Source organism: Suricata suricatta, chromosome 4 (genome assembly GCF_006229205.1).
Source record: "Suricata suricatta isolate VVHF042 chromosome 4, meerkat_22Aug2017_6uvM2_HiC, whole genome shotgun sequence".
In the NCBI taxonomy this organism is placed as follows: Eukaryota; Metazoa; Chordata; class Mammalia; order Carnivora; family Herpestidae; genus Suricata; species Suricata suricatta.
Window position 1 is genome coordinate 78260465 of NC_043703.1, and position 11149 is coordinate 78271613.

The following is an 11149-nucleotide window of genomic DNA, read 5'->3' on the forward strand; positions in this document are numbered from 1 at the left end:
TTAATGGCACCCAATCAAAACTGACTCTTGCTCCCCTAGCCCTTCCTCAGAATCTCCCAGGACAAACCAGGTCCTATAATAAGACCCTTCAAGTTCTACTGCACTGAGAGCCCATGATTTTCTTGGTGTCCTCTTTCCTTTGAAGCAGCAAGTGAACTCGACTTCACTTTGTTTGACTGCAGGTGTGTTTCTGGTGCTCTTTGGTTGGTGGGCTTTGATGATGCCCAAGTAGGCTGATTCCAGGGCCCATATCTATTAGCATTATTACAAACTGCCTTTCTTTATGCTTTTCTGACTCCCAATCATATGTCACAGTTTTTCAGTGACATCACATCAACATGTCTGCTTTCCACCCCACTCAGGGAGGGTGTAGAGGTAGGGAAACCTTAGAAAAAGGATTTTCTAGAATATGATATGAAATGGTGTAGGAGGCCCAGTGCAGTGAGGACTGAGAAGGGGCTCACCAGACCTGCTGAGAGCTGTCCCAGTGGAGAGAAAAATCAGACCTCAAGGAACTTAGGACAGGGAAAGCAGAAACAGTAAGAGATTTTTAAAAAAATCATTTGATTTTTTTTTATTCTCAAATATTTTCCTCTTTTTAGAAAACCAAAAATAAATAAATACGATATACAGAATCATACTTAAATAAGCCTAAAGATGCTATTTTCTGCTACATTTTGTAGATCCATTGGTAAAACAAAAAAAACATGCAGGTGCCCATTTTCCAGAAGGTATAAGCATAATGAAATGCAAGGGAGCCTCCTTTTAACAAAGGAAGCTGACTGAATAGAGTGAAAATCTAAACAGATCATATGCAAATAATTAAAATGCATAGGTATTCCATGAAGACGTATCTCAGACTGCCTTCTATCTCTTTTATTAGAATTTCTGAAACCATTTCACTTAGAAGAGAATGTAGATTTTAGCAGAGTGGGAAAAATACCAAACATTCATAGTAACTTAGAATTGTTCCACTTTCCTTACATGTTTAATGGAAACCCTCATAAAATTATAAATGAAAGGACACATTATGAACATTTTCTTTGAAGAAAAAAAAAGTAGTCTTACCTGGAAGGAAAATTTTGGAGTCTATGTTCTTTTAAGAGAGACTACTTTGAAGTTTGAGAATGAAAAGGAGTGAGATTATTTCTCTGTGTGCTCAAATTACAAATTATAGTGGCTGTTACTACTTACTACTCTATCATCAGTTAGCACACCCCCAGCCTGCACTTAGTCAGTGACTTTTCTGATTTGTTCACTATTTTGTGAGTTGAGAGCCTGTTATTTGTCTAAAACTATACTTAGCTCCTTGAGGAATATAAAAGAACTAGAGGACAGTATACCTGACACTGATGTAACACTATGTTAATTACACTGAAATTACGATACTACCCTTCCCCAAGAACCAGAGAACACTAACACTACTGGTTGAGTAGTTGAATAAATCTGTTTTCAACAGTGTGGAGGTTCCTCAAAAAACTATCCATAGAACTCCCCTATGACCCAGCAGTAGCACTGCTAGGGATTTACCCCAGGGATACAGAAGTGCTGATATATAGGGGCACATGTACCCCAATGGTCATAGCAGCACTGTCAACAATAGCCAAATCATGGAAAGAGCCTAAATGTCCATCACCTGATGAATGGATCAAGAAGATGTGGTTTATATATACAATGGAGTACTACATGGCAATGAGAAAGAATGAAATATGGCCATCTGTAGGAAAGTGGATGGACCTTGAGGGTGTCATGCTAAGCGAAATAAGTCAGGCAGAGAAGGATAGATACCATATGTTTGCATTCATAGGTCTAACAGGAGAGACCTGGCAGGGGACCATGGGGAGAGGAAGGGGGAAAGAGAGCGGGGAAGAGCGAGGGACACAGATCAAGGGAGACTACTGAATACTGGAGACGATCCATGGACTGAAAGGGGAGGGGGGGGGAGGGGGTAATGGTCATGGTGGGGGGCACTTGTGGGGAGAAGCACTGGGTGTTATATGGAAACCAATTTGACAATAAACTATTTAAAAATAAATAAATAAATAAATAAATAAAAGTAAATAAATATGTTTTCTATTCTCTTAAAGGGAGGTATGTGCAGAGTGCCACCCCTGGGAAAGCCTATAGGAGGATTTTCTTGAAGGTCAAGAAGTTGAGTGAATGCAGAAATTAGGGCATTACCTGTATTTGCTATTTTTTTTAATTTAAATTTAAGTTAGTTAACATACAGTGTAGTGTTGATTTGAGGAGTAGAATTTAGTGATTCATCATTTCCATATAACAGTGCTCATCCCAACAAGTGTCCTCCTTAATACCCATCACCCATTTGCCGATCTCCCCACTCACCTCCCTTCCAGCAACCCTCAGTTTGTCCTCTATATTTAAGAGTCTCTTATGGTTTGCCTTCCTCTTTGTTTTTGTCTTATTTTATTTTTCCTCCCCTCCATGTTCATCTGCTTTGTTTTTAAATGTCACATAGGAGTGAAATCATATATTTGTCTTTCTCTGAATGACTTATTTTAGCATATATATTTGCTTCTTTCTACATATTTGCAAAGTTAACTTTTCCCCATTCTAGTGCTTTCAAGTTAATGCTGTATTATTTCTACCTTTTATTTCTTTATGGTTATATGATGGAGAAAACTGAGGAAGACTACATACCCCATTTGGTGACACAGGCTCCCTGGACTGGATGGCAGGGAGAAGCAAGCAAAAAAGAAAAATCTTGCGTACCATACACAAAAATAGACTCCAAATGGATTAAAGACCTAAACGTGAAGCCTGAAACCATAAAAATCCAACAAGAGAATGCAAGCAGTAATGTCTCTATCAGTTGTAGCAATATATTCGTAGATATTCTCCTAATGCAAGGGAAACTGTGGAGGATGGGGGAGCCAGCCCACGCACCCCAGTTGAACGGTCCCTGAGTAGGTGATTGGTGTCAGCGAACTATCTATAGGAAAGAAAGAAGACAGACAACATGAATGGTGGTAAAGCCACACTTTACTAAGAAAGTCAGTGTCTTTTATGCCATAGGGGTTTACACATTTTTTTTTCTTTAATGATTACAAAGCTTATGGTCCTTGAGAGAGTAAAAACATGCCCTGGGAAGGATCATATTTTTTATCACAAAAGAAAGAACAGCCGTGAGAACAGAAGTAAAAAAACAGGAATGAGGGAGTCTGTCTCTCAAAGAATCTTCTTTTCTTCAAGGTCCTTTAGCAGTTATGTCTGGGCAAGACGCTTATCATTCAAGGGGTTAAATTTAGATAGAGGATTGTGTTTGCCCCAACAGCAGGCAATGAGCTGGGAACAGAAATAAAGTAAGGGAAAGCAGGTGCCACTAACTGACCCAAGTTCATCAAAACTTAAAGGTGTATGCCTTCATTGCTTTTGCAAAGCAATGAGAAAAATCCCAAATTTTTCCTCCTGTGCCCTGGAATCATAGCATCCATGGTCGCTTATGTAGATTCTCCCATGCCCCAGAGGCCTGGCTATCAAAGGTCTCTCTGCAGGAGGTTTTTTGGCCTGCTGGGCCCCAACAGGAAACAAAAGCAAAAATAAACTTTTGGGATGACATAAAAATAAAAAAATATTTACACAGTAAAGGCTATGTTGTTGATAATTATCAACAAAATAAAACAAAAAGACAACCTACTGAATGGGAGAATATATTTACAAATGATATATCTGATAAGGGGTTAATATCTAAAATACATAAAGAACTGATACAACTCAACAACAACAAAAAAGCCAAACAATCTGATTAAAAAATGGGCAGAGGACACTTTTTCCCAAGAAGACATACAGATGGCCAACCAACACATGGAAGGATGTTCAACTTCACTAATTATCAGAGAAATGCAAATCAAAACCACAATAAGATATCACCTCATGCCTGTTAAAATGACTGAAATCAAAAACACAAGTGTTGGTAAGGATGTGGAGAAAAAGGAACGTTTGTGCCTCTTGGTGGGAATGGGAATTGGTACAGACACTCTGAAAAACAGTATGGAGTGCTGAAAACATTAAGATAATGATTCAATAATTGTAGCACTGGCCATCTACTAAGGGAAAATGAAAACACTAATTCAGAAAGATAAATGCACCCATATGTTTATTGTAGCATTATTTAAAATAGCCAAGACATAGAAGCAGCCTAAGTGTGTAACAAAAGACAAATGGATAAGGAAAATGTAGTCTATACACAATGGAATATCACACAGCCTTAAAAAGGATGAGATCATGCCATTTGTGACAACACGGATGGACCTAGAGGATATTATGCTAAGTGAAATAAGTCAGACTGAAAAAGACAAATATATAATCTCACTCATATGTGGAATCTACAAAAACAAATGAATAAACAAACAAAAAGTAGAATCAGGCCTATAAATAAAGAGTCTGATGATTGCTGGGGTAAGAAGGGTGGGAGGGCAAAATGAGTGAAGGGGAGAGACCTTCAGTTATGGAATAAGTAAGTCACAGGAATAAAAAGCAGAGCATAAGGAATGCAGTCAATGATATTGTAATAATCATATAATGGGGCAGATGGTAGCTGTACTTGTGGTGAACATTGTGTAATGTGTGAACTTGTCAAATCACTAAGTCGTATACCTGAAACTAATGTAACATTGGGTGGCAGCCATACTTTAAAAAAATGGTTAAGATGAAAACAAGAAAAGATTCCATATAAAAAGTATAATATGGGGGCACCTGGGTGGCTCAGTCAGTTGAGTGTCTGACTCTTGAGTTCAGCTACGGTCATGATCTCATGGTTTGTGAGCAGAGCCTGCTTGGAATTCTCTCTCTCCCTTTCTCTCTGCCCCTCCCCTTGTGCTCACTCTCTCCACCTCAAAATAAATAAAGATTAAAAAAAATTTGCAAGTATAATATGCATAGTATAATACAACCCCATTAATTAAAATTATATATGTATGTCAGTGTTAATGAAAAAATAGAACTATATCTGGTGACTATAAAGTGAAAAAAGGAGGAGCAGCAACTGAAAGGTATTGAGGGCCTCATAAGTTCATGCCCTCAGTTGCCTTGTGAGGAAGATATCATGATCCTTCTTCTAGAGATGACAAATGAGGACTCAGAGAATGCCATAGTAATGTAATAAATGGAAGGGAGTAAACCAGTTCTATCTATCTGACTCCAAAGCCCAGGTGCTTTTTCACTATGAACAATCTCCTTTTCTTCATAACTTCTCAATCCCTCTCCTTTTCTTCTATCTTTTCATGCTTCTGTTTCTAAGCCAGTTTTCTCAACTCATTCCCTGTTGACAGTCTGTTCCAAGCTCCCTCAGTCATCCATTCACCATGTAAGTATTGAGTGTGTACTATGTGCCAGGTAATTTTCTAGGTCTTATCAACGAACCAAGGAGACCAAAGTTCTTGTCCTCCAGGAGCTTACATCTCAGGGCTTGTCCATGGGGAGATAGGCAACCAAACAGATCAGCATGTAAAACACTGAGCATGTCAGGTCCTGAGAATTGCTATGGAGAAAAATGAAGCATGGAAAAGGGAAGGGAGTGTTGGGTTAAAGGAGTGTTGGAGTGTTGGTACTCATCAGACAGCTCTGAGAAGGGTGGGATGGAAAGAAGCTGGGGTATTTGGGAGCGGCCTGCACAAAGGCCCCAAGCTGGGTGACTAGGTGGTATCCTGAAGGAGCCAGGTCAAGGCCTATGTGAACAGATCACAGCATAGAGGTCAACGGCACACTGCATAGGGCCTTGTAGAAAAATAAGGACTTGTGAAGGTCTAATAAAGATAGCTAACACCTTTTGAGCTGCTAGGAGGTGCTAGGAACTCTTCTAGGTGCTTTACATATATGGGCTTGTTTGCCTGTTGAACAAAGTCCTGACTCCTGAGCCAGGCACTCAAGAGCTCTATTGTCTGCCTACCTGGATCACCTTTCATTCTCCCATAGGACCAGCCCATGATTTCCCACCCTAGACATTAAAAGGAATGATCAGAGACCTGTCAAGGGCAGTGGCCCTTTAATCTTCTGCAGGGAATTTATGGCTTCAGAGGGTCAAATTCCACCATGACTGATGGATTCTACGAGATGCTGGTTTAATAAACTTACATTATGAAATAACTGCTAGAGGCATGAGGTCTTTATATTCCCCAGCCAGGCTTTTCTTCCCTGGTTGCATCAGAAGTCAGAAAGTCGATAGATGAATTTGGAATTAGAGAAAGCAGATGTGGCTTTGTGCCATGATGTGGGCCTGGCATACATGTCCCCACATTAGGTCTCGACCTGCCAGGGGAGCCATCACATGGCTCAGTGAGACCAGGCTCCTTCCTTTTGACAGGCACTAGGGGCACATCGAGCAGGCCTCAGTGTTCCTTTTCTTTGTCTATTGTGGGCACTGGTTTCTGACCGACAGTCTTTTGCATGGGTCTTATTGGTCATAGATACTGCAGCTCCTCCAGGGGCAACCAGGCAGAATACTGGACCCAGGCTCACAGGGTTCAGGAGATCTACGTCTCTCTGCCCTCCAGTTACTTCACCCATCTTGAAACCTACCTTGAAGGGGACACACTGACCCACTGGAACATATCTCTGGCCCCTGCCCCTTCGTTTCCGTACCTGGGATGCTCTGCCTCATCTCTGCCGTTTAAACCCAGCTCCTAGCGGCTCAGCGGGCCTGCTGAGGGTGGTCTGCATACCACAACACTGTGCCTCCACTGCCTGTGTCAAGCTCTGCCCTTGATCAAACATGCCTTTCCTGTTGTATCATTTGCTCCTCTGAGGCTAGAACCACACTGATCAGTCCTACTTTCCTCATCTTTTAGCCCAGTGCTGTGTACCTAGTAGGGGCTTGATTTTGTTGAAAAATGAAAGCAAGAGGGAGAAATTTCATGTTATGACAATAAAATGCAAGAAAGAAAGAAACCTAATAGATTCTTGTACTTCCCAGGCTTACAAAGTGCTTTTCTCCACAATATCTCAGTTTAACTTTACAACAACTCTGTAGAGGGGAGCTTCTCTTTGAAAGTAAATCAGGTTTTTGCCTTAAATTTCCATTACATTTTATTTTCGAGCCTCTGGACCAAGAGGATAAAATCTGGTGAGTTGAGTTCTGGTATGTAAGAGGAGAGGGTGGAGAACAGAGAATCGGGTCTGGGGAGGAGGGAGCCTGCCCAGAGATCTGGTCTGAGGTGGAAGAAACAGCATCAATGAAGCAAAAGTGGAAAATGGAAGGCAGGCCCTGGGGCTGGTTTGGGCAGTTGGCTGGAGAAGATTAGCCCACTTGGAGTTGGTAGATATCCAACTACACCAAGGCTAAGAGCCCCTGCAAGCAGTGAAAGGCAGTTTTCTTCCTCTCTTTTCACTGTGAGAGAATATTTTTCAAAGAGAAGATACAATCTTTGGAATGAATAAGTGTTAAAGATTTCATTGGCTTATTATTTAGATGAAGGAACCAGCTGTTAGAACCGGTTGAAAGGACGGAAAGCACATATTTCTTTGTAGAAAGGAACGTCGGAAGATTGTTCAAATGGAATGAACCTGGCTTTTCCAGAGCAAGGAGTGTCCCTCAGGGGATGGGATTCATTTGCATATCTATAGACAAGGAATATTTTGAATTGCTGTTAGTTCTTGATAACTTAAGATAACACCCGAAGGGTGTGATCTAGACAAGCAGGTAGTTTTCCATGAAAGCACAAATTCTCCCTCCATCATTTCACAGATTCTAACATTGAGCTGCTTCATGGAGCTGAAGAAATCCACAGCTCTGGACAAGTTAGTTCTCTGTTTCCTTATCTGTAATGCAAGGTTGACACTATTAACTGGTCCAGTAATTGTAAGCATTAATGAGCCAATGCTTTTAGGAAGGCGTCACAGTGCCCAGGATGTAATAGGTATTTAATAAATATTAGCTAATTTTACTCTTTTGTTAAGAGACATTAAACTTCACAAGTCGAATGATGATGGCAGAATGTATGAATGTGGGGACCTTATGCTCTTTATGAATGTAGAGTCAGGAGCAACTAGCATATGTATTTATTTTTATTTTTTAAATGTTTATTTATTTTTGAGAGAGAGAGAGACAGAGCGCAAACTGGGGAGGGTCAGAAAGAAAGGAAGACACAGAAACTGAAGCAACTCCAGGCTCTGAGCTAGCTGTCAGCACAGAGCCCGATGCAGGGCTCGAACCCACGAACCACAAGATCATGCCTTGAGCCGAAGTCAGATGCTCAACCGACTGAGCCAACCAGATGCCCCTCATATATACATTTAGATGTATATCTAGTCATATTTAAGAAGTCTCCTTGGAGGAAGATCCTTGCCTCAATATTTTTTCTTTCCCTCATCTTGATGATCATGGAGTCAGGTAAGTTGGTAACCTTTCTAGTGTCCTGATCTGGATCATTTACAGGTAACTTCCCTTACAAAATTCTTCCATGGAAGTGTTAATATAGTTAAAGGTACACGCACACACACACACACACACACACACACACACACACAAGAGCCAAGTGCCCCTCATACACTGTTCTCATACCTGTTACCGCAGTGTAGTCTAAGCCATAGCTTTATTTGCCTAACTCAGCTCCTTGCATCCATTCTTTCCCAGCCCCCCTCCTGTCCTCTATGCAGAATCCAATGTGATTGTAACATGTAAACTGGAGTAAATCATTCCCTTTAGTAAACTTCACTAGTGCAACACTGTATTTGATTGAAATCCAACCTCCTTCACAGTGTCCATGACACCCTCTTTGAACAGATTCTTATCTTTCTCCAACTGCCTGATGAACCAGCTTTCCTGTTGCTGCCCATGTCCCTGCTATCCACACTTCACTGTGTCCCCTCTTCAGGAATTCTCTTCTCTCTGCTCTTGACAGTGACCGCTACTTGTCACTTACCTCCTTAAAAAGGACTTTCCTGATCACCCCCATTTAAAGTAGGCTTACCACACCTCCCTATCCTATAGTTTACTACCTAAGCCTCATTATATCTTTTTTTTTAATGTCTATTTATTTTAGAGAGACACAGAGACAGAGTGTGAGCGGGGGGGGGTGGGCAGAGAGAGAGGGAGACATGAATCTGAAGATAGGCTCCGGTCTCAAACCCACAAACTACAAGATTATGACATGAGCCGAAGTCGGCTGCTTAACTGACCGAGCCACAACAAGTGCCGCTTGTTATATCTTTTAAAACCCTTTTTTTTTCTGCCACTCCACTGGAATATCAGCTCCAAGATTCTGTCTTGGTTCCTGCTGTTTGCTCAGACCACACAGCAGGCACTCTATACATCTTTGAAGAATGAATAAAAATCTCTTCTAGTTGACAGATCTTTCATATATTAATGATATGAAATAAATATTCACTTTATTATTGCTGGCAGGAATGTAAATTGAGACAGCTTATCTGAAAATAAACTTGGTAATGTGTATCAAGACCCTTAAAAATGCTCCATTTTGCCTCCACTCCATTTTGAGAAATCAATTATAAAATAATCAGAGAGGGGCGCCTGGGTGGCTCAGTTGGTTAAGCATCTGACTTCAGCTCAGGTTGTGATCTCGCGGTTTGTGGGTTTGAGCCCCGCATAGGGCTCTGTGCTGACAGCTCAGAGCCTGGAGCCTGCTTCAGATTCTGTGTCTCCCTCTCTCTCTGCCCCTCCCCTGCTCACGCTCTGTGTCTTTCTGTCTCAAAAATAAACTAAAAAAAATTAAAAATATAAAATAATCAGAGATGTAGTACAAGATTTAATGACAAGATACAGCCTTAAAAAAAAAAAAAAGATGAATAGTTTGAAATAAACCACCCCACAGTGGGGATAGGATTAAAGCACTCTCAATATGGAATATTGCATAGTCATTAAAAAACACATCTTCAAAAAACAACCAAAACAAAAACATTTTCAGGGCCACCTGGGGGCCTCAGTTTGTTAAGTGTCCAACTCCAGCTCAGGTCATGATCTCACAGTTCATGAGTTCTAGCTCCACATTGGGCTGTCTGCTAGAAGCATAGAGCCCCATTCAGATCCTCTGTTCCCTCATTCTTGGTCTATCTCTCACTCTCTATCTCTCATACATAAACATAAAAAAAAAAAGACCAAAAATACCCCACATCTTCAATGGTAAGTAAAAAGACAGAATGAAAAACTTTGTATTTCCATTTTGCTTAAAAATAAATATATATTTATAGAAAAACCCCAAGGAAATAACTATTGGGTAGTATATTACTAGGTAGTTAGATTCAGGATGATGTTAATTTTCTTTTTACTCTTGGATATTCAAGTTGTCTAAAATGAGCTGCAATTTTATAATCAGAATAAAACATAGATTATTAAAAAAAATACTCAAGTCCAGCCTCATCTTTATATATCTGAGTTACTGTGAGTGTGCCACATCAACTAAAGTTAACTGCTATTTTTTAAAAAATGTATCTAGTCCTACTTTAGTGGGTCAATGAAATAGTCCCTCCAAAAAACAAACAAAAACAATTTCTTATATGAGATTTTGTTGCCTTATTATGTCCACAACTTAAGAAAGCTACTTGATATAGGACTCTCATTTCTGGGATTCCCTAAATTAGTTATGTGTTCATTTTACAAGTATTTGAGTGTCAACTTTTTGTAAGACTAGGTATGTACAATATGAAAGTAATACCAGACAGGACTCCTGCTGTGAAGAGGCATCCATTTTCTATGTTCCTCCTTTCAAACTTACTTCAACATCAAGTGAAACCCCTTAGAGCTTTGTGTTGCATTTATACCCTTCCCTGGCTGGCTCTGGCAGGACCAAGAGCTACCAACCGTCATAGCCAGGAGCACTCAGACAGCCTGGCAGGAAACAGAGTGAGGACAAATTATTCTTAGTTGAAGTTTAGAAAGCATTAGGTTGCTGGTCAAGACTGGAATGAGAAGGTCATGGCAGCGACAGCTGCCTGGAAGTGTTTCCAGTTCACTGCTACTACTGATGTGAGATTAGCCCAGTGATAATTGTGGCTGAAAATACAGGACAGCAGTATGATTTTCACTTGCATATACACACCCACTACACATTGTACATTATAAACTATTTATAAAGAGTTACCGTGGTGGCCCTTGACCTCTTTTATGCTTCTCAGTGTGACCCCTGAGAAAATGGCAGAGAGCCTCAGCTCTGTGTCGCCCTTTTCCTGTTCCAGA